A 23,971-nucleotide genomic window follows, 5' to 3' on the forward strand; every position below is an offset into this window, starting at 1 on the left:
AACAAGTCTAAATAGAGTTCACTGATCAGGGCTTTATCATTTGATATCACAGAAATAAGGAATTCTAAATTTTGATTAAAGATAAGTCTTTTGCAAAACCTAGAATCATTAATCAAATTATGTTTACCTGAAAAACTATTACTAGTTAGGGTTCCAAATAAGGGAACCCATTAATTTTAAAATATCAAACATTTTTCCTCAGAAACTGTAAAATGTGTCTTCCATTGGATAACTAATTCTCAACATAATTTTATGCTTTAAAATACTTTCTGTTATGCTAATTGTATTATATATGGCGGGAGACTTTTTTCCTCGTTATTGTAATTAAATCCAAATCCCTAACAATTGGAAAATATGGTTTTATTATCCTGAATTTAGATTTCTAAATTACAGCTTCATAAGGATTTTCAGGAATCCATGAGTGAGCTGATAGATTCCCCCTTCACAAATAGGGGTGCAAAAGGCAAACATTTTGAGACTTAATTTTGGGAATGGTCCATACTAATTGCATTGATAGCTTGTTTTGCTCTGCTTCTATTGTTTAAGTATTTATCTTTCACTTTATTTTCAACTAAACCCCCTTTATTTTTAAACTTAGTTCATGCTTCTGTGATCAGAGCCACTTGGTGGATCCTTGTGCCCATGTGGTTCTCAATGCAGGATTGGGGCCTTACTTGAGAACTATTCACTTTGAGGGCCTGATCTTGCTCCCATTGAGATCAGTGTCTAAACTCCCATTGATCTTAGAGGACTTTGATTAGATTTTAAGGACCTGTAATGCACTACAAAAGTCAATGGAAGTCTTTCCATTGTCTAATGGAAGTCTGATCCAGCCCTCCCTGAGAATTCCTCGATTATTTACCTTTTCACACTGAGAAGATGAACTTTTAAATAAAGGAAGCAAATATATTTAAAATTGGGCTTTGATCATGCCTGTTTTACTCCCAGTAATGTATTAATGTTGGTTTAGGAATATTGTGAAAATACTGTGGATTACAAGCGGGGAACAACACTTGTGAAAAATAATTTGAAATGTGTTTTAAAATATGCAAGATGGTTCATACCCTTCTCTTAGTGCTGGTGTCTACATACACACTCTCACAAATATTTTTATTCTGTAACTTGATGATTAATTATTTAAATTAAGCTGTACTTTGAAATGTTAATTGCTTATTTTACATAACTTTGTGAATTCTTCACTCTGTCAGCTGGCCTGGGGCTCATGTATATGCATTAAAGGTGCTCAAAGATTTCACTAACTGATTTTGTAAACTGTTAAAGGAAGTAAGCTTCAAGGGTCATCTTTGTTTTCCATCTTATGGTTTTAGGCTTTTGGGGATGGATTCAAATACAGAATGGGACAAGATATTGTTTTGATCCGGTGGTTTTGAATTTAGATGTTCATGTTGGCTGTATTAATCAGTTAACAGGCTACTGTAGATTAGCTTTAGAACAGAATGCAACTTAGTACTTTACAGCTATATATTAGAATACAGATGTACAGTTCACACAGTATAAATTATTGAATAAATAATATCCAGCTGCTAAACAAAAAACTTCCACACATAGTCACTTTACTCAGAATTGTTTGAGGGCACTTTACATTTACTTATCGAAAGTGATCACACTAAATATTAATGCACGTGCATTTACAAATTCAAGTTTGATTCAGAGAGAAATCATTGGTAGTAATTTCTCAACTAAACAGGAATCAGAACATACCTAAACACTTGATGGTAAGTGTATTTCAGTGTGTCACCAGGGCTTGAAAATGTATAGGAGCTTGAAAAAAGCTGCTTAGTATGCATTGCTAAGTAACAGGAAATAATAAGAATGGAGTTGATGCATATAAAAAAATAGTCACAATTTTAAATATAAAGCACATGCACAATAAAGAAACTGCATGTTAAATGTAAGTATACTTAACCTTGAACATCAACATCCTATAAAAACTTCTGGGTGACAGTTCACTTAGCTATTAGGTTTCATAGTTATAAATAAGTAAAGGGGATGATAATATTCTGTAATTTGTGACCTTGTTTTAACTGGACAGAGTTGTTACTTTTTTAAAAGTCTAAAAGAAATAACTTGACTTATGTTTGAATGTGTCACTTTGCTTGCTGTTAAAGAATATTTATTAACCACATACAAAATATTGTTTAACATTATCTTTTTGTACTTATTAAAAGTTAATTTAAATATACCACATTTTGTTTTGGTTGTTTTTAATTGAACAGCATAACTGTTTGACACTGCTCAAGACTTTTCTCTACAAGTGAAAGAATTTTAGCCTCTGCAAGGGTGTTTTTAGTTATAGATGGAGTTCATAGCAAAAAAATAATATTTTGGAAGAAAAACATTCTTTGGGGTTTTCTGATGTTATTTGCTATTTCATTATGGATTTTTTTTTTCATTTCAAACATTAAGCTTGTTGTTGTACGCCAACACATTGACTCAAAGCTTTCATTAATGAGGGTATATTAAAATTAGTAAGACTCTAATGGGAGCGGGGTTCCTAACTTTTTAGCACTCGCAGTCTTAAAATCACCAACAAACCCATATTGCAGAATATTTTGCAGCTTTTGGTTTATTCCCAATCTAATTCACTATTTCAGAACAGACAAAGCAGCAAAACATCAATGCAACAACTGGACCAAAGCTTAGATTCTATAACAATCTAATACTATATTTATCATCTCTTAATTTGTTGCATCATATCAGATTATATAGAAAGTCAGATTATATATATACAGATTATATTACACAGTAGTTCAGCACATTATGGATGTAACGCTATAAGAAATTGCATTTATATCACATTTATTTATATTAGTTAATATTATTTAACATTTGTATATATAGTCACATAGTTGTGCATGATACTTTACATAGAAATAATAAGATGCAGTCTGCCCTGAGGAGCTTTTACTGGAAGGACATTAGCTTGCAAATCCATATGTGAATAAATAGTCCTGTGATTTTTAGGACTGGATCCTGCGCTGAGTATTGCAAGATAGGATGCAGAAGGAGTTGACATATCCCAACTAAGAAAGGTTTGCAGCTGGAATCTCATCACTGAAAACCAAAAAAATCCTACACTTGTTCAGTTAGAAGCATGGGCAGGGGATAAATGAGGGGGGCAGGTGACAAAGATAAACAGGAGCCTTGGGGCACCAGCTGTATCACTTTGCTAGTTGGTGCAGGTGAGTGACATCATGAAAAAGACCCAATGGGAATGAGGCTTTGAACAATCAGTGTCCCCAGCCATGCTAGGATTCAAATGTTTTTGCCAATGTTCTCATTATCCACATACATGGATAATGAGAACATTGGCATTTATATTAGATGTCTTTGTTTTTTTTAATATAAGGGAAGAAAGCTCTCAATAATCAGTTTATTCCATAAATTGATGTGGGGGAAGTGTGGACTTAATGAACCTTCTTCAGAAGCATTTTGGCTACTGGCAGAGACTGGATACCAGATGAAATGGCCCACTATAATGATCTAGTGTGGTAATTCCTGTGTACTCTGCCACCCTCTATCTGCCCATGTCCATTCTTGTCTCACCATTACTGTAACCAGAGGCAGGAAGTAAAATGATCAGAACCTTTAATCCTGTTTGTTATTTGGACCAGGAAGCTTTTCGTGTCTCCAGATCACATTCAGCAATGCAGGAAGAGCAGAGGACAAAAAAAGTAAGTACAGTATTTTGAGCTTAAAGGATCTCAGTGGGATAGACCAGGGGTCGGCAACCTTTCAGAAGTGGTGTGCCAAGTCTTCATTTATTCACGCTAATTTAAGGTTTCACGTGCCAATAATACATTTTAACATTTTTAGAAGGTCTCTCTCTATAAGTCTATATTCTGTAACTAAACTATTGTTGTATGTAAAGTAAATAGGGTTTTAAAAATGTTTAAAAAGCTTCATTTAAAATTAAATTAAAATGCAGAGCCCCCTGGACCAGTGCCAAGGACGTGGGCATTGTGAGTGCCACTGAAAATCAACTCGCGTGCCGCAGGTTGCCTACCCCTGGGATAGACCTTAAATATTTCAGAAATGGTCACCCCACATCTGCAACTGCAACCTATCAAGGCAAGTAGTGCTGCTTCTTCAAGTAGTGTCCCTATGGGTGCTCTACTGTAGGAGTGTGGCTATGTCCCTGCACTGCCGATCAGAGAACTTCAGTGGCAGTGTCCATTAGGTCCGCGCAGGCGTGGTGTCTCTTTGTGCTGCGCCATGAGGTTAGTCAGTGTGTGCAGGCTAATCCCCTCAGTTCCTTCTCAATCACCCCTGGCTAAAGACAGAAATATTCGCAGTCCGCTAGGACCATTACTTTGGATTTGCATTTCTAAAGTTAGCCTCCTACTTCTTAGTTGTAGTTCTAGCTGTAGCTTTTTCTGTTTCCTTATTTTTTCCCCTTTAAAAAAAATGAAGAAAGGACTAGTTTCTTTTTTTTCCTGCTTCTTTTCCTCATTGACCCTTCTCCCAATGGGGAATGCTGGCTCACTGGGGTTCAAGAAATGCCTCTCTCGCAAAGAGGCAATCCCTGTCAAAGACAAGCACTCCCAGTGCATTTTCTGCCTTGGGTTCGGCCACTTTCAACAAAAGTGTGGCCTTTGCCAGCAACTCAGACCCTGGTCTCATAAGGATAGAGAGCTAACACAGAAGATTATCTTCATGGAGGCAGCTCTCTGACTCTCTCCGGACATGCACCATGAGTCAACTGGCAGATGTCAGTCTTCCCTGCAGCTTCAACACCTAAAGGCTGTCAGGTGAAAAAACAAGCTGCTGACCCCTCTCATAAATCATTGAAAAAGAATGTGAAGTCTTCACAGTGAGCACTGAGATAGCCGCAAATGTTCTCCAGCACAGTCAGTATCCTTGGTAGCTCTGGCACTGAGACCTTCTCAATCCCGTATCTATGGCTCACAGAAATCCTCAGCGGCAGGTACCGTTGACAAGCCCATGGCCCCAAAGGGTATGGGCACAGAGTCAATGACACCAAGGGACAAGGACAGGGGAAAGCACTCCTCTAAGAAGGCATTACCGGAACGTGATTTTACATCAGTACCATCATCGACACCTCATTTGGCACCAAAGTGACTAGTAGAGACAATATTTTCGTCTCCCCCCAGTACTGCCAGTGGCATCGAGTCAGTCAGCACTGCCAGAATTCCAACGCTCTAACGACCTCCATGTATCAGACTTACTGGAGTCTCCTCTTCTTGGTGCTGGAACCTCCATACCAAGTCTTTGATTGGCACAGGCATCTCCCCTGCTGCCCTGTCATGCTCCCCCTCTTTAGTGAAGATTCAGATAGTGAACCTGAGGAGGTAGCATCACAGTACTCCTCCCAGGCTCCTTATGGTGCCCAGTATCAACAGGGTCCTTGAGCATACCCTCAGATAGCCCCATCACCACCATCTTGCTACGGTCACCCATGGGCACTACCACCTCCCCAGTGGCCATACTGAGATCCATGGACTACATATTGGCACCATACCTCTCAAGAATCTAGCCCCACCCAAGAACCCTCAAGGCACACCCCTTTGGACACAGCTTCCAGAGCTTCAGAACCTCTGGAAGAAATTGTGGAGGAACATGAGGGTGCAGTTGAGGAAGCAGTGACCCCGAGGACTATATTCTTCTCTTCTCTGGATGAGGCCATCATGCCTCCTCCACCATCCCTGGTGGATGACATTTGCCTTTTCCAGGACCTGGCAAAGAGAATAGCAGACACTCTCCAAATATCACTGAAGGAAGTCAAGGACACCCACCATCATCTCCTTGACATATTCCACTCATCCTCTTTCTCAAAGATCCCCCTACCCATTAACGAGGCCATTCTGGACCTGACAGATCCCAGTGTCAGTGGCACCTACCTGCAAGCGGCAGACAAAAATATTATGTCCCAGCAAGGCAGTCTGAATTCCTTTTCTCCCACCCTCCACCCAACTCCATCATGGTGGAAACTATTAACTCCCATGGCCGTCCACACCAGATGAGGTCCACTCCCTATGACAGGGAAGCATTTGGACATTTTTGGGAGGAAGGCCACACTTCAGTTTCAAATTACCACTTACCAAACCCTCACAGTGAAATATGATTACATAAATTATTCAAAATGGAATGATTTTATTGAACAACTGCCCAAGTCGCATAGTGACCAATTAATGCCATCATTCAGGAGGCACATGTAACCTTTTATTTTATTTAAAATGAATTTGGCAATGTGGTATTACACCTCCATGGGTTCAGCTCTGGCGGCTACAGTTTCAAGCTTAACAGAGTGAAAGTCACCTCTGCTACTTGCTTCAGATTTAGAGTTTCTAGGAACGCATAAAGACCAAGGGTAGTGACCACACATACATTCACAAGTACAAGGTCTATCTGTTTTACAAGTTTTATTTAAGTTACTATTAAAGTTATGATTACCCAAGCATATAGCAATTCTATACAGCCCTCCAGAAGGGACACTGCTTGGGAGTCACCTACAGTGGAGCACCCACAGGGACACTACTAGAAGAAGCAGTTGTGCACTCACCTTGTGCAGGAATGATGGTTCTTGGAGATGTGTGTCCCTATGGGTGCTCCACAACCCATCATCTGCCCCTTTACTTTGGAGTTCCTGTCAATGACTCCGTGGTACAGAAGGAACAGAGGGGGGTTAGCCCGTGTGCACTGACTAGCCTCATGGTGCAGCACAAGGAGAGAGAGGCACATGTAGGCCTAACAGACCGTGCTACCGAAGTTCTCTGATGAGCAGCACAGGGACGTAAACACACCTAGAGTGGCGCATCCATAGGGGGACACATCTTGAAGAACCATCGCTACTGCACAAGGTGAGTGACTTCTCCTCCTCTTCCAAGGGACTTTGCCCAAGGTGAAACCCGCAAATGCAGGGAACTGGACTTTCTCAGTACTTGGACCAGAGCTATGGAACCTTCTTCTCCAATATATTAGCATGACCACAGATTACACTACCTTCAAAAGAATATATAAGAGCCATTTGTAAACACCCTGCTCTGAACAGAATATATACATGCTGTATGTAGTCCAAACTTATTCCCTGAGGTTTGACTTTACAGGTAACTTACATAATATAATACCTAAACATAAACTCAACTTCAAGTTTGGCTGTTAGAGTTTTCTCTGTGACACCTCCTCTGCCCCAGTCCCTTGTTTCCTGAGCCTCAAAGAAATATTGGATGGAGTGACAAACTCCACCTGTCAGCATGAATCACAGAAATTACCGTGCATCTTTATGAAGGCTTCTAGCAACTGAGTTTAGGGTGATTCAACAAAACAACCTTTCATTCTCACACAGGGACCCTAGCACGTGCTATGTTGACACACCATGATTTTACTTTAGCCTTCCCACAGTAACTCCTCTGAAGACAGAAGAAAAGAAGGCAGGGTGGAAGAGGAGAAAAATCTTCCTTGTCTACATAGACTCTCATTGATCCGGAGGTAAGGCCTACAATCTGACTGACTGCATTGTATAACTTTGGTTGCATTCAGGAACTTTGTTACCATGCTCAGTTCCTGATGTAGGAACCAGAAGAAGATTGGATAGGTACCCAGAAAAAAAAAGAATAAGGGGGGAAAATGTTATTCAAACTCTTCCAATTCTCTAAAATGGTTTTTGTTCAAGTTTCGCTTGGAAGTTTGAATTGGGTCTTTTTTTTTTAATGTATCTTGATTCCTTCATCTAGATGCCAGTCTTCTCCTGTCACATGTGAAAATGTATTAAATAACTATTGACAATGCTCAGGAGGCAAAGAGAGTGAACATGGTGTAGCCTTCACTGAGCTGCAGGTAGTTATTAGAAGCTGCTGGAGCAGGGATAGCTGGCGCCAGAAACAGTGATGGGGTTGCAGGTAGCAATCTGCTCCCCCTAGGCTTACAATACAACACCCTCCAGGCTAAAAATGCAAACATACTCAAGCTGAGAATGCCTCCCCCTCCTATTGGCACCCTCCACCACCAGAACCAGAAACTCCTTCAGAACAGGACCCACCATAACCACCATTTGTTGCTGGGTCTGGAAAATTAGGGGTAGCTACAGTGGGGCACATGTGCAGACAAATGTATATGTTGCTTCTGTCGGGCTAGCCCACCCGAAGCTGGTAATTCCCTGCTCTGTGCTTCCTCCCTCTTCTGTCTGCAGTACCTCAATGGCTGCCAGGTAGACTGCAGAATCCAGAGGTCAGGAGTACGACAGCCCTTCCAGAAGTCCCCAGTGCCAGCAAGACATACAGTACTCTGAAGTATATCAGGCACACTACATAGCTGTGGCTCTAGTAGTGTGACTTAGCCCCAGGAGCCTCCAGTGACCACCCACCCCCACTCCACAGCCCCTTGTTATGTCAAAATATTGATGGATAGTTGAGGTGACTTCTCGTCCATCTCTGTACACTGTTAAATCATCCCTGCTAGAGATGAATGATCCCTTGGGCTCTTAACACCACTTCTGAAAAGCAACTTTTTCTGCCTTTGATTGCACCAAATGGGAAGTTTTCCCACAACTGTTGCTGGGGTGGACAGCCCTGGACCCTTCTACCCCTCACCCCTCTTCAAATGTGGAAACATTTCTCTGATATAGCATATAAACATGTCCAATAAGAGTACTTAATATAAGTTTGCTTGACACGTTTTCTTGCCTTCTTCCTTCATTATGCCTAGAAGACATGAGGAAAAGGGGCCCTCTTCCGTACTCTCTGCAAGCACACAGATGCAGGCAGAATAATTTTGTGGTAGAGCCTTGTTAAAATACTGGCACATATTTTTGTCAGCGGCAACTACCCAAGAGACAAGTGGAATAGCATTTGACTGAAAAGCTGGCTATTGATCTGATTGTTGTTCTCTCTAAGATTCACCTGCCCCAATAGAGAGTTGCTGGGCAGTTACAGAATGCACAAAGATTAGCATTTCTGTGTTAGTTTGTCTACAGCACAGTGCAATTTCTCATGACATTTTTGCTTTGAATCCAAAATCAGATTTTGTGGGAGGGAAGGTTTTGTGGCTTTGGGGTTTTTTGTGTTTTTCATTTTGTGGGTGGTAGTGATGGTAGTGGTTTTGGGAGGGGGGGGGGGTTACGTACAGGTAGTAATTAAATGAAGGACCATGTAACGTTTTTAGAATCAAGGGGAAATATGGCAAAAGAGAGAACAACATTTTACCCAGCAAAGCATTTAAAACATTTTGAACAGTTGTGCTTGTCACTTGTGGATGTGCGAGACCACTAAAGTGGAAAATGAATATTCATAATGTTTGAAATATTAAAAGCAACTCTAACTTCAATTTCTGTGCAGATCTTGAGAGTCCCTGATATAAATTATTAAAGAGGATAGAGTTTAGTATCTCTCCCCCTTTGCATAGACTAACACGACCTCTTGCTAACACTGTAGAGTAGTAGTAAGTGAAAAAGGATGCTACTGAGTTTTATTAAGGACCATTCTTTTGTATTGCGCTACAGAATATTTATCAGCTGGTCAAAAAAATTCTAGTTTCAACATTCCAAAATGTCCACAGTTTTAATTAAAAGCTACCATTTTTCAACCAGCTCTGTTTTTTATCACTTTGCCTGGCACATTGCCAGAGCCAGAGTTTCATTTTTGGATGGAACAATTTCATATCCCACTTCTCTTCCTCCAGTCCACTGTGACCACACCACTGTACACAGGCCTGGCTTTACAGTTTTGGGTTATGCCAACAACATGATTTTGTGAGGGGGCGGGGGAGAGGTCAAGCCTAACCTTCAGCTGCAGGAGAACCAGAATCCAACTGTGCTTTTGCTGGGGTCTGTGCATAGTGGCCAACACTTAGAAACAAATACGCTAGGGACAAATATGCTAATAAGATAGAGGTCTAGAAGCCCCTCATCCATCAGCCACTGGAGGATATTGTGAGAATTCTGGAAAATCTTAACCAAACACTAATTAACCAATCGTAACCCTGCCACATGGCAGAAATAAAAATTATCCCTAATTTACAGATGGGTAAACAAAGGAAGAACAGTTGAATGAATGATCAGAGCCCACATTAGAGCTAGGTGAATCTTTCTAGCTGAATCTTTATTAAGTAAAAAATGCAGATTTAGGTTTACTGAACTATTTCTCAAATTTGTATTGAATTTCTCAACTTGTTTTGGTTGAAAACAAATTTTGAAATAAAAAATTTAACATTTTGAGGGGTGAGGGCACTTGACTTTTTTTATTTTTTGGCATGGCCAGTGAGCTGAAAATCAGTCATTTGCACCTCTCTAGTTGTCAGCAGAAGGTAGGATTCATTTGTCCTCAGTCCCATTCTAGTTAAAACTAAATGGGGCCAGGATCCAATCCTACTCTCTGCAAAAGTGCACATGGGTCTCCTGGCTTCCTGCCCTGAAAAGCTACCTCCTGCTCCTGAGTCCTGGTGGCAGACCACATTATCATTGGATCCAAATTTTGTAGGTCTCTGCATTCCTTCCCAGAGAGGGACCATTCTGCAGATCAATCTATTGCTGGCCACAAGTGGCCACGTTACCTGCTCAAGATAATTGCTTCCTCAGCTCCAGGCAGCAAGCTGGGATGGACTTTGTGATGGCCTTAACACCAACAGTGGCAGGGAGTGTGACACTCCAGGCACAGAACTGAAAATTGGTCTGCACTTCCACACACAACCAATCCAGGGACACGGGCAATTTTAGCCCAATATCAGATTTGTTTTCCCTTCAGAAAATTATGAGCCTGTCAGATAAGTTGGTGTGTGTGTTGAGGGAATATCTTAAAAAAGAAAATCTCAACACAATCTTTACCATAAAGTTCTCTTGGCTGTTTTACCGGCACTAACCCTCGCCGTGTTCCTTTTCAGACTCACTTTCTGTGCAACTGCTTCCCAATTAAATTTACTGCAGGTGTATGATTTCACTTCCACCCATTACATAGCAGCTGTTCATGCTTTCCAATACAACTGTTAGCCAGTGAAGATGGACATGCACTCTCACTTTTCACACCATCATCTGAGTCAAAGTGTACACCTACACCTTGAATACTGCATGAAGTTCTGGCTGTCTCACCTGAAAAAAAGATATATTGGAACTGGAAAAGGTGCATAGAAGGGCAACAAAAATAAAGGGTATGGAAAGAGACGACTAAGTGGGGCTATGATAAGGGTCTACAGAGTCATGAATGGTGTGAAGAAAATGACTAGGAAAATGGTATTTTACCCCTTGTCAAAATGCAAGAACTAGGGGTCACCAAATGAAATTAATAGGCAGCAGGTTTAAAACAAAAGGAAGTATTTCTTCACACAATGCATAACCCGGGGGAGTCCTTTGCCAGGGATTGTTGTGAAGGTCAAAAGTATGATGGGGTTTATCAAGCTTCCTTCCCCACTCTGAACTCTAGGGTACAGATGTGGGGACCTGCATGAAAGACCCCCAGGCTTATTCTTACCAGCTTAGGTTAAAACTTCTCCAAAGTACAAACTGTTTTACCTTTTTTCCTTGAACCTTTATGCTGCCACCACCAAAGTGTCTAAGAAAAATAACAGGGGACGTGCCCACTTGGAAACGTCTTCCCCCCAAAATATCCCCCCAAGCACTACACCCCCTTTCCTGGGGAAGGCTTGATAAAAATCCTCACCAACTTGCATAGGTGAACACAGACTCAAACCCTTGGACCTTAAGAACAATGAAAAAAGCAATCCGGTTCTTAAAAGAGAATTTTAATTAAAGAAAAAGTAAAAGAATCACCTCTGTAAAATCAGGATGGTAAATACCTTACAGAGTAATCAGATTCAAAACATAGAGAATCCCTCTAGGCAAAACCTTAAGTTACAAAAAGATAAAAAACCAGGAATATACATTCCATTCAGCACAACTTATTTTATCAGCCATTTAAACAAAACAGAATCTAACACATATCTAACTAGATTGCTTAATAACCCTTTACAGGAGATCTGACCTGCATTCCTGCTGTGGTCCCTGCAAAAGCATCACACAGACAGAGCCTTTGTTTCCTCCCCTCCAGCTCTGAAAGTATCTTGTCTCCTCATTGATCATTTTGGTCAGGTGTTCATTCCCCCTAAAGAATCTGGCTCTGACCACTGTCAGAGACAGGATACTGGGCTAGATGGACCACTGGTCTGACCCAGTATGGCTGTTCTTATGTACTTCTCCAGTTCAAAATATAACATCTTGCTCATCTCATTCTAATCTGGGAGTATGAGCTGTGCATTTTCAGGGCAATGTGCTGCCATTTTATAAATAAAATGGGACATATTTTGCTTTGATTTACAACCCATGCCATGGCACTTAAGTAAGTGGTTGTGGTCAGTGTAAAATCAAGGCAGACTGAATCCCAACAAATCCAAAGAAAGACATAAAGCAAAAACGCACAAAGAATAACCTACTACAGTGCATCTTGCTACTAACACATAAACGTACTTCATGAAATATGCTTTTAACCCACAATTCTATAGGAGTTATGCTTGAGCGGTAAATTGTAAATTACTAACAGCAGCAGGTTTGTTCCTATTGGTGAAAGCTTAGTAAAACTTTAAAAATGTTTGTTTTGAGTCTCTAAATCCAAAGTATATTACATAAATCAGATGATTCCCTCATCTAGAAGAATAAAGAAGTCTAAAATATCCAAACAAATACCAAAGGTCTTTTCTAACGTGTTCAGTAGCCTTAATCTAAGTCTTTGGTATTTTCCTCTCTGTTGGAGTCCATGGGTGAAATCCTGGCCCCATTTTATTCAATGGCAACATTCCCATTGACTTCAGTGGGGCTCGGATTTAACCCTTATCTTGATTGCTGCCATATACATTGATCTATAACCTTTCTATTGTGTTTGAATGATAAAGAATGACATTAGAACACTAGTGATTTCTCACAGTAAGTAAGTTGTGAGTTCCAACAATGGCTTTTTGGTCCATTGAGTTGTTTTTAAGTATAACAAAATCTTTTCTCCTAGCCTATGTGGTTAGAGAGTAATTCAAGCCCAGCTAACTCTATGGACCAGCTCCTGCAAACATGCAGATGAGTATTTGCATTGAACCACTGGGATGATTCATGTGAATATAGTTACTCACTTGTGTAAGTGTTTGCAGAATTTGGCTCTTCACTTTTAACAGTGTGAGCCATATGCAAGAGCCTATTTTGATCCCCCTTATTAAAAGCTATAATTAAAACAAATGGATTTAAAAAAAATTCTGAAGATGTTTCCCTCATAGACTGCATATAATTTTGGGGAAATGTGTTTGATTTTTCACATTTCCATTGGCTGTATTAGTTACCAGTGACTGAACTGGACCAGCTCGCTTTTTTTAAGTGAGCCAGTACTTTATTTGTATCTTGCCATTTTGTACTCCAAAATGTATTTTTATTTAAAAAGAAAAGTCTCTAGCAGCCCTTATTTTTGCAAAGAAAACTTTCACATTGTAAATGGAGTGTAAAAAGATGCAGTCGTGTCTGGCTGAGCCTGAAGAGTGTCTGACCTAATAGTTCAACTCTGAGAAGTATTAGCTACCCCACTTTGTGTAAACGGGAACGCTTAAGCCTAAGGATGACAATGCACACGTCAACATTAATTATTTCATGGCTGACAACCTCATAAAAGAAAGAAGAAGGGAAGGCCTATTAAAGGTCCGTGAAGTCTGCTGTGAGCAACATCTCATTTTGGGGTCTCAAGTACCTGAGGCTGGTGAGTGAGCAAAGCCTGGAAAAGTACCATTACTTTTTTACCCATATTTTTTTCTATTTCAGCCCTTGATTCTAAAATCAAGCTTTCCACATGCTTGTTTTCATTGATTTGTTTTCTAAGGGGCTCAGTTAAGCCTTTTCCACATACACAAAATTACCATTTTCATTTAATGTTAAGGTTGTTGGTGCTTGGTTTCCTATGAAGGCAATCAGATCTACCTCCTTTTTATATTCAGGGGCACCAATTATTCTAACATTCATGCACCTAATTAGGTTTTCCAAGTAATGCTTGTCATTGCTAATAAATTACTTTTGATAGGTAATTGCTGTTCTGTGATTCAGTTATCAACACATAGAACCATAGGGCTAGAAGGGACCACAAGGGTAATCTAGTCTAACCCCCTGTCAACAGGCAGAATTTGTTGTGTCCAAACCATCCAAGACAGATGGCTATTCAGACTCCTTTTGACAACCTCCAGTGAAGAAGCTTCCACAACCTCCCTAGGCAGTCTGTTCCACTGTCTTACTGCTCTTACAGGTAGGAATTTTTTTTCTGAGATTTAATCTAAATTTGCTATGCTGTAGTTTGAACCCATTGCCTCTTGTTCTGCCCTCTGTGGTGAAAGAGAACAACTTTTTTCCATCTTTTTTATGGCAGCCGTTGAAATATCTTTCATATCCCCCCTTAATCTCCTCTTTTCCAAACATATCCAGTTCCTTCCTCCTTTGCTCATATGGCTTGCATTCCACGCTTTTGATCATCTTTGTTGCTTGCTTCTGGATCCTTTCCAGTTTCTCCGTATCCTTTCTATACATTGGTGATCAAAACTGGGCACAGTACTCCAGTTGAGGTCTAACCAGTGCCAAATAGAGTAGTACTATCTCCTCCCGTGACTTGCATGCTATGCTTCTGTTAATGCAACCTAAAATTGCATTTGCTTTTTTTTGCAACAGCATCACATTGCTGACTCATGTTGCGGTTGTGATCCATCACAACTCCCGGATCCTTCTCAGCAGTGTGGCTGCGAAGCCAGTTTTTCCCCATTCTGTACTTGTGCATTTGTTTTTTCTTCCCTAAGTGTAGCACCTTACATTTGTCTTTGTTGAATTGTATTTTGTTGTCTGTAGTCCAATTCTCCAAATTGTCATGATCCCTCTGAATTTTAGCTCTATCCTCCAAAGTACTGACAACCCCGCAACTGCTGTCTAAGACTTACACCAGTCTCCTCCATCAGAGTTTCTTTTTTGACCAGTGTTGAAGAGTCAGTTTTAGTCTTTAATAGCTAGATTCTCCAACATTTACTCATGTTAAGAAGTATCTTATTCTGCAAGTTGTGCCATTGATTGAAAAGTTTTAAAACCCAATCAAAATAAAAAATCTAATGCTGAATTCTTCTAAACATATTCCAATGGACTACTTTATTATTATATGTCAGAATTATAGACAAAAACTGTCTAAAATTGTTTACAGTTGAACGTACAGTGCTGTGCAAAAAGATAGTGTAACGCCAACAGGACCCCAGTCATCGGCGGACAGGATTGAACCAGGGATCTCTGGAGCTTAGTGCATGAGCCTCTACTGCATGAGCTAAAAGCCAACTACTTGTTAGCTAAGGCTGTAGAGCAGACTCATTTTATCTCTCTCTCTATGTGGTCTTGGTGCCACTAGATGGGACAGAACACCACACCCCGAGGTGTGTAGGTTACAATAGCATATAACCATGGAGTTAGACTGCATTCTAATGCACGCACACACACAAAGGCCAAATTCAGGTTGCCATACATAAGCATTTCCTAACGCTTGAATGCTTAACTTTGCAACCTAAATAATATCCTTTTAACATAATTTTTTTATATAATTTCCTAAGGTTATTTTTAAAAGGAAAAAGGTAAAAACAAATTATATTATGTGCAACTGTAGCAAACCCCAACAACATGCATCATCAGGGGGGCTTTAACCCTAACCCTTCAGCACAGACATCTACCCCTTACTTACAGGACTAGCTGCATTAGCTAGCAGGAAAAATGGGTATGAGCTGCTGGTACTGTGTACTGGGACAGAGGATGATCAAGGGGAGCTGCCTTCTCCTTGCCGAACTTCAAAGGCCTGCAAGCAATGGAGTTCTTAGAGCTTCTCAGAAGAATGTAGCAAGCATCCTTTATAATGGAAACTGTTGGGTGAGCGAAAATAGGGGTTCACTGTTAGCTGCCCCTATACCTTTTTGAGGTGCTGTTCCAAGAACTTTTTCTTTACTCAGTTGGGGTCAGATTTTGTCACCCTTATTCTTGTTGAGCTGTACCTTATTGTGCAAGGAACTCCAATGAAATCAGTGGAACTTCTCATAGAGCAACATACTGTCCGGAATGAATAACGAGGGCAGAATTGGAACCTGTATTTTTTTCTAAACTTAGTTTTTGCAACTCTCCTTCTGTTCCTGTGGTTAACATTAACAGGACGACTCACAGAGTAAGGTACTATTCAATGTGAGTAAGAGACACAGAATTGATCCCTAAGGTTGCAGTAGCAGATCACGAATCTTAGCTTTTAAGGCCAGAAGGAACCACCAGGTCTTCTAGTCCAACCCTTATGTCCAACCTAAACTGCCCTTACTGCAATTTAAGCCCATTGCTGCTTCTTCTATCCTCAGAGGTTAACAAGAACATTTTTTAAAAACCTTTTAAGTACTTGAAAACTGGTATCATGTCCCCCCTAGGTCTTCTCTTCTCCAGACTAAACAAACCAATTTTTTTCAGTCTTCCCTCATAGGTCATGTTTTCTAGACCATCAATCATTTTTGTTGCTCTTCTCTTTTACTTACTCCAATTTGTCCACATCTTTCCAGAACTGAACACAATACTCCAGTTGAGGCCTAATCAGCGCAGAGTAGAGCGGAAGAATTACTTCTTGTGTCCTACTTACACCCTCCTGCTAATACATCCCAGAATGATGTTTGCTTTTTTTGCAACCAGTGTTACACTGTTGACTAATATTTAGCTTGTGATCCGCTCTGACCCCCAGATCTCTTTCTGCAGTTCTCCTTCCTAGGCAGTCATTTCCCATTTTGTATGTGTGCAACTGATTGTGCCTTTCTAAGTGGAGTACTTTGTATTTGTCCTTCTTGAATTCCCTCCTTTTTACTTCAGGCCCTTCCTCCAGTTTGTCCAGATCATTTTGAATTTTAAGCCTAGCCTCCAAAGCACTTGCAACCTCTCCCAGCTTGGTATCGTCTGCAAAGTTTCTAAATATACTCTCTATGCCATTATCTAAATCATTGATGAAGATATGGAATAGAACAGAACCAGACCCAGAACTGATTCCTGCGGGACCCCACTTGATATGCCAGCTTGACTGTGAATCACTAATAAAAACTCTCTGAGAACAGTTTTGCAACCGGTTATGCACCCACTTTATATTAGCTCTATCTAGGTTGTATTTCCCTAGTTTGTTTTTGACCCGTAGCACAAGAAAGTGTATCAGGGTAGCTAGTCCCTGAGGATAGATGAAACTCAGTGTCTCTGGACCAGGGCAGGTGAGTTCAATCTAGCCAACATAAAGGGTTGCTTTTGGTTTGGTGTGGGGGACTGATTGGGACAGGCTGTGTCTGGGGAGGGAAAGCCAGAGTGGAGTGGAGGGGAGGGGAGCTAACTAGTGTGGTGGGTCACCTGGAGCAAGGAGGTTAGGTGCTGCCCCAGAGAGGAAGCAGAGCTGGTCAGAACTAGGAACCAGCCACAAGTCTCTGAGAGGGGTAGAGCTGAAACCTGAAGGTAAGGATTGAGTAAAAAAAAACTTTTTCTGTTTGTTTGCTTGCTTCTATTAAGAGAATGAATCTCCTTGCCAGGGACTGGGCATGGCAGTGTATGTTTTGAAGCTAGGGAGTAGCCCTGCCTAGGGACAGAAGGTTAGAAAAAAATCATTCAAAACCTGAATTAATGGGGAAAAATTATCTTGAAGCAGAAACTCAAAAGAACTCCCTTCCCTTTTAATTTAATAGCAATTTCTAAATAAGTTGTTTGGAAACCCTTGAAATGAATTCGGCATTTAAAATCCACTTAAAAATATTGAACATAATTTAGAAAGTCTCTTTCATCTTAAACTCCCTCCCCCACCCATGATCTACATTTAAAGATACCAATGGTGTTCCTGTTCCTTTGAATTTCAGAAATGATGACTAACTGAAAGAAATGTTTTTTTTTAAACCTCAGTAATAGTCACAACAGATATTTCTCTAACTCTTTTAAACAACTGACCCAAGAGTATGACCAATTTAATGAAATGTTAAAATGGAGTTTTTTAAAACCATGTTCAGTACACACCCATGAAAGAAAAGATCTGCATTTACAAGAAGCACCTATAAGTGACATATAGAAAAGCCTCAATGAAATAGATTACTGATGCTTTGAGGGTCTTTCTGTCATGTATGCTTAATGTTACAGAATATATGAAAACAATCCTGCATTTCTTCTTGATAATCTGACCAACTCAAACAAACGTTCAAAGCATTTAAATATTAAATAAATGTTCAATAAATGTAATGTGGGATCAAGCACATTTGCATTTCATGATGCATGCTGCTTATTCAGAATGACACGTGTTCAACCTATTGCTAACTAGTGAGTTTTCATTAGACTGGTAATTAGTAGGTGATTTTAAAGTATCCTTGATGCTATAGCTAGAACAATGTTAATATCTATATTTGTCTTCTTTGGGAATAGTTTCAAGAACCAATGATTTAATAATTAAAAAACATGTGGCTAAATTCTGTGTTGATTTACACCCCATTGAGGTTTGCTGGAAGTCTGAAGTCAGCACAAAGTCTGTCTCACATACTCTAATATCTTTGGGCTAAATTGTGACTTAAGGCTCACCACTGAGCACTGTGATTCAGAGACACACTTCATAGTCATAGGTACTCCCCTGCTGGCCTATACCAGCAGCCAATTATAACAACGCTTCCCCAGCTCAGCTGTGCTTAGCCATCAAACTGAGGGGATGGGGAATGGGTGGTATGTTGGCTCTACTTTTCCCAAGGTGGGCAGTAGACAGACAGGCGCACACCAGCTGCTTACTTATACTGCATAATGACCCAAGGTCTGGGAAGTGCTCACTAAGGTGCATAGGTGCTGGAACTGCTGCACCCCCTGGCTTGAAGTGTTTTCCATCATATACAGGGTTTACAGTTTGGTTCAATGGCTCTTACCTCCCCCACTATATAAATTGTTCCAGGATGTAAAGCCAAGGATGTGCTGGCTTACTTTGTACTGGCTGGTTGTCCAAGTCACAGACTAGCTAGCTCTTTGTGGTTTGGTCTCCGTGGCAATGCCAATCTGCTAAAGTGTAATATTAAACCCCTTTGGATTCTTATAGCTGTCAAGTATCCAACACAGAGACGCCCATATAGATGTTCATTATGCATTCTCCTAGTCACTTCAAGTCAATCAGTGGAACACAAGTGGCCCCCAGATGTGCACTATGTGTAACACTCCAGTGGTTAAGGCAGCTGTCTGTCATTTCAGGAGTTATCAGTAAGATGAGAAGCTGGGCGAATACTGTTTTTTGATTATATGACCTTGTACTGAAAAAAGGGGACTTTGAGTTGAGGGACACGGACATCTTACCTTGAGCTAAAGCACAGAAATGTGGCTACCCTTCTACTGAGCAGAGAGAGAGGGAGATACCAGTATGTGGATAGGGCAGAGACCCCTTTCTGAAGTGATGTTTCACCAGTGAAGTACAGTCTGACCTGTCGTGTGTTATGAAATGAAATATCCTAGGAAAGGTATCATGTCATGGCTCTGTGAAATGACAGCCCTGCTCAAAAAGGCACTGGCTAAGTTTCCTGAAAACTTGCTATACCTCCACAGTGGGGTAGTCTGTTCTCTCAGTGCAGTCAGCCTAGCCAGCTGCAGGGGTGAGAGGGGGGAGGCTGGTATTGCTACTAGCAGTATTAGCCCTCCCCAGGTTTCTCTGTGTTGTGAGGCTGAATGTTCTATGCTGTGCTCGGATATAGTGAATGGGGAAGGGTGCAAACTCACTGATGTCAGCAGGGTTACAAAGGTGTAAATAATTCCCTAATAATGAGTTCATTTTTTTTTCAAAGATCAAAACCCAGCCCTTTATTTGTACCATTTTAACTGGAAGCTACAATGCTGAAATGCTGGAGAAGTTGGTCAGACGTTATAGCTAGTACTGACCTTGTGATGCACTTGCTGTTTAGAAGACCTCACTCTCACATATAACTTGTCTCACTTTCAGGGCTTGCAAGAGTGCAATAGCTCTCATAGTATCATGAGTGCTAAAGTAAATGGAAGGTTAGCTAACAATTTTGTTGTTTCAACCAAAATGTATTTCATGTTAATTCAGCATTCACATCGCACTCCCCATTAGCTTCCCTGGCCCAAGTCTGGTACTGATGCTCCACCAGTGGATCAAATTCGGTGATGACTCCTCATCACGTACCACCTGAGGCATGTTGTACATACACTAAGACTTCAGTATAGTATATCTTTGTCATATTAGGCACCTAGTAACTGAGGACAGGGTGGCTAAGATCCACAAATTCATAGACTGTGACCTGCGTAGGAAATGTAACTGAGTTTCTCTCTCCATCCCCCTCTCCCCCGCTTCTCTGTGATGTATAAAGAAAGCATAGAGGGATTTGTGGAAAGAAAAATATTCAGCTTATTTTACACTAGAAATTCAGATATCAACTACTCTAGAAAACACCATAGTGATTGGAGAACTTATGGTATCTCAAAGAATAAAAGTTGAGTAACTGAGAGGGAAAAGGAGTTTGAATTAATGTATTTAAGCTTTATTTGTTTTGTTACGATTTATTTAATTCAAATGTCTAAAGTACGTTTAGGAGACAGGAAGTATCTGTTAAAGTTTCCACTGTCAACCCCTTTACTCCTTCAGGGAAAGTGTGAGAGCTCACAACAAACATTTGAGGCATTCAAACATCCTCCAAGCAAAGAGACTTGACCTTCCTAAGGTGAAGAACAGTCAGAAAGAAAAGAAGTTTTTTTGGAAAAACAACAACAGCAAAAAAACCCTTTCAGTCCTTTTTCATATAGCACTTTTACCCTGAACTAGCTATGGAATCAGAATCAGTCTGGAAGGAGTGGGTGGCATGGGAGCAGATCCAGACCAATATTCATCCCCAGTAAACCCCGTGTGAGCATCCTAGAATAAACATGATTTGGTACAGTTTAGATGCCAAAATGATAGGTGCCTTAGAAATGCCTATGAATGTAAAATACCCTCTAATCAGACATTTGCAGTCCTCTTACACTCTGTATTTAGAGATTTAGCATGTTGCTTTTTTTCCATTCAGAAGCAAATGGTTGTTGAAATATTGAGATAACATGGGAGACCACCAGTAATTGTAACAAGCATTAAACAGCCCTAACAGAGCTTCTTGGGTCATAAACTTATGATATTCAGGCCTCAAAACATCTACCATGGGATATTTAACTTACTTTCATTTAAGACATTCTCCACCTCCCCCAGATTGCCTGGTGCCTCAAATCATTTCTGAAATCTTGAGTAATGACTAGAATATTAATTCTTGCACTTGAATGCCTTGAACTGGTGTTCAGGGAATTCTCCTTAAGAAGAACATATTGTAATTTTTGATAAACTATAGCTCATACTTTTACCATTTCCTTTACTTTAGTATATCTATTCCCTAAACTGTTCTGAGTCGCTGGAACATAACTGTATTCTTCTTTCCCCTTAACTTGTCTCCAAGGAATTCTTCTCACTTTATTTGCTTGCACAAAATACCTATACTTGTCATAAAGCATCATGAGAAAAAGTTAAGTGTTCCCCTGTTTTCTCTTTGGGAAATTACAGTAGAGCGAGGATTCTTTTTAAAAATTTCTAATAAATGTTTACCTTTATATCAAAGTATTAATCTGTAGTTTAACCAATACAACTGTAAAATAAGTCAATAAAAAATCTCCTCTAATATCTTTATCTCCCACTCAGAATACATAAAGTTACTATACTGAGTTTTGCCAATTTCCAAATAATTCAAGTTATTCTTCTAGTGAGACTAACACTTCAAATTATTTTATTTGAAGAGGAGACAATTTCCTCACCTTATATCCTAGTTTCCTCAAATTACATTCTGATTTCAGCAGTGCTGAAGAATGCTTGGAGATAGCACATTCTCAATTCCATTTTATTTTATTTTTTATTTTTTTTCTAAAATGTACTCAAGGCACATACAATCCGATCTGTAGGATTTGAGGGGCTCCCATAGCCTTTTATTCATGATTCCTCTGCTTCAATCATTACCTCTAATAGAAGGTTTTGGAGAAAACTCAGCCAAAAGGAACCCCACAAAGTTTGTTGTGTTTTTTTTTCCTTCCCTGGGCCCTCTCCTAGGAGTTTTAACTCTGGAAGTCAAGATCTATTCCATAGCCATGCACGCCTTGCAGAAGTGATCTAGAATGAATATTTACTTCCTGGGGTTGTATATAGAGTTGTGGGAAAATGATCATATTTTACAAATTTTGTGTGTCCAAATCCATGTTTTCATAATTGGTTTTCATCAAACTCATGGATTCATAATGAAAATGGGAAATCATCACCCTAAACAAATGTATGATAATTTGCTGAAATTGACCAACTTGCACTAAGCCAAAATGTTACAGCAGAAATATGGTGAAATTTCATTTTCCCCTATGTCCCATTCCCACCTAGTCAAACATAGGCAAGACCCATAACAAATATAAGACCCATAGATAACTCCGCAGGGCTCATGCTCCCCTAGCAGCATGCCACTGATCCTGACCATTACTCATAATCCTTGTTAAAATCCTCCATGCCCTGGTGGAATGGATAAGCAACACAGAGCATCCTTTCAGCTGCTTCCCTCCACACCAGCACCATTAAAAAACAGAAATAGCTTGTCTGCTGTCTTGACCTGTCCTTGCCTGAGCCTTTCATGGGGATAAAACTAATAGGTATACAGAAAATGAGTAGAACTCTATAGAAATTACTTAAAAAAAAACCCTATAGAATTTGAGAGAGTTCAAAACATGAATGACTATCTTGTACTGTTCTATAGAAGGGATAGACTTTTTATTAAATTCTACAGCACTTACCCCTGCCTCCTGTACAAGCCTTGTCTTGGCAGCCTATAAAAAGCCCCTGCTCCCTTGGAAGGAACTTCCAGCAGCAAGGCCACATCTCCACCGCTTATAGCAGCGTCTTGCCCATGTCTCCAGTTTTGTTCACCCCCCTTCCCCACATCTGCCTCCCACTCTTCTCACCAGGAGTGCAAGGATTCCAGACAGTTAATGGTCTATAACTGCTTTGACTTTACTCTCTCCTTGGGAATTAAGAGCTGTCTTCATTGCTGCTCACTGATGATCTGTAGCGTCATCACCATATTTTGTGCCACCTAGAGGCAGTGATAAAATCCCCAGAGATGAGAATGAAGGACTTATTCTCCATTGTGTAGGGGTAAAGGGAGTGTAAAAACATCTGTGGGACAAGGACTTAACCTGGGGAGGGCAGGAAGAACAGTGAAAGCCCTAGAGACACTACAGGACTGGTTAGCTCAGGGAGGGCCATGGTCCATTGAGCCCTGCTGCATGGACTGATACACAGGGGAAAGGGAAGCCTTTATATTGAAGGGTGAGGGATTTTTCAGCTTAAGGAGAGCAAAATACTATTGAGCCCCTGTAATAAGGGGATCCCGAGGTCTCTGCAACTACAGGGGAAGGACCTAACAGTCAGACAGACTAGGCAGAGAGCTGTGACCCAAAGAGGGTGACAGATATTGGTGTGCTATTTGAACTTTAACTCAGAAGGAGAGAACTTTGGTTTTGGCTGGAGGTCCAGCACACCAAATCCCCTACCAGTGTGGAAAACTGAGACATTGCCATCACCAGTTGCATGCCTATGAGTAACGCCTATCCCCTAACACTAATCAAGAGAAAGCACGGATGGTGCGGACAATGTCCCTTCACCCCATGGCAGGACTAGCAGCGTTTCATCTATGTGATGAAAGATTTTCAGAGAGCAGCCTGGAGCATGAAGCAATAAAGTGGTGGGCTCTCTTTTGGCTGCTTTTGGGAATCAGAGGAATTTTCAAAGTTTAGGACAGGCAGTACTAAGGACTCAACAGGAAGCCATGCTGAATCTATGTGATGAATGCTGGGTGATAGGCGGAACCCACAGAGATCCAGGAGCCCTGCAAGATGATGACAAAGGTGCTCAGATGAATGTTGGCAATTCCTCTCTTCATTTTTAATTGCCTTGCCTAC

The sequence above is a fragment of the Lepidochelys kempii genome, chromosome 4 (assembly GCF_965140285.1).
Source record: "Lepidochelys kempii isolate rLepKem1 chromosome 4, rLepKem1.hap1, whole genome shotgun sequence".
Classification (NCBI taxonomy): domain Eukaryota; kingdom Metazoa; phylum Chordata; order Testudines; family Cheloniidae; genus Lepidochelys; species Lepidochelys kempii.